Source organism: Triticum aestivum, unplaced genomic scaffold (genome assembly GCF_018294505.1).
Source record: "Triticum aestivum cultivar Chinese Spring unplaced genomic scaffold, IWGSC CS RefSeq v2.1 scaffold91042, whole genome shotgun sequence".
Taxonomy (NCBI): Eukaryota; Viridiplantae; Streptophyta; class Magnoliopsida; order Poales; family Poaceae; genus Triticum; species Triticum aestivum.
Window position 1 is genome coordinate 1 of NW_025285203.1, and position 1144 is coordinate 1144.

A 1144-nucleotide genomic window follows, 5' to 3' on the forward strand; every position below is an offset into this window, starting at 1 on the left:
CGGTGCTTTAGTGCTGGTATGATCGCATCCGACATGTTACCCCGGTCTTCGTCCCTTATCCTTGCCCCTCCCAGCTCCACCACAAAGACGATTGTACATTGCTTTGGCCGCTCCCTCTCAACTACGGAGACGAGTTTAACGCGGTTTCCACCCCTCCCTCTCAACCGCACCAGTGCACGCTTGCCGCGCCACAACGCCGACGCTGGACCCGTGAATCGTGAGCGCCCAGCTATGACTTACCGCACTCGTGCAAAATAATAAAACACGGTAAATATATTACTTACACGTGCGTTTTGTTTTGCAAGCGGCGCGAAAAAAATTAAAAAGGGAATGCAACACGAGGACTTCCCAAGAGGTCACCCATCCTAGTACTACTCTCGCCCAAGCACGCTTAACTTCGGAGTTCTGATGGGATCCGGTGCTTTAGTGCTGGTATAATCGCATCCGACATGTTACCCCGGTCTTCGTCCCTTATCCTTGCCCCTCCCAGCTCCACTACAAAGACGATTGTACATTGCTTTGGCCGCTCCCTCTCAACTACGGAGACGAGTTTAACGCGGTTTCCACCCCTTCCTCTCAACCGCACCAGTGCACGCTTGCCGCGCCACAACGCCGACGCTGGACCCGTGAATCGTGAGCACCCAGCTATGACTTACCGCACTCGTGCAAAATAATAAAACACGGTAAATATATTACTTACACGTGCGTTTTGTTTTGCAAGCGGCGCGAAAAAAATTAAAAAGGGAATGCAACACGAGGACTTCCCAGGAGGTCACCCATCCTAGTACTACTCTCGCCCAAGCACGCTTAACTTCGGAGTTCTGATGGGATCCGATGCTTTAGTGCTGGTATGATCGCATCCGACATGTTACCCAGGTCTTCGTCCCTTATCCTTGCCCCTCCCAGCTCCACTACAAAGACGATTGTACATTGCTTTGGCCGCTCCCTCTCAACTACGGAGACGAGTTTAACGCGGTTTCCACCCCTCCCTCTCAACCGCACCAGTGCACGCTTGCCGCGCCACAACACCGACGCTGGACCCGTGAATCGTGACCACCCAGCTATGACTTACCGCACTCGTGCAAAATAATAAAACACGGTAAATATATTACTTACACGTTCGTTTTGTTTTGCAAGCGGCGCG

At 52.2% G+C, this 1144-nt stretch overlaps 2 non-coding genes across 2 annotated transcripts; both read right to left on the minus strand.

Moving 5' to 3' along the window:
• Positions 1-327: 327 nt before the first annotated feature.
• Positions 328-446, minus strand: LOC123178656 (5S ribosomal RNA). The gene has a single exon (XR_006489750.1). It is a non-coding gene; the product is annotated as a 5S ribosomal RNA (ribosomal RNA).
• Positions 447-743: 297 nt separating this feature from the next.
• On the minus strand, positions 744-862 carry LOC123178657 (5S ribosomal RNA). Its single transcript, XR_006489751.1, has one exon. It is a non-coding gene; the product is annotated as a 5S ribosomal RNA (ribosomal RNA).
• Positions 863-1144: the final 282 nt, after the last annotated feature.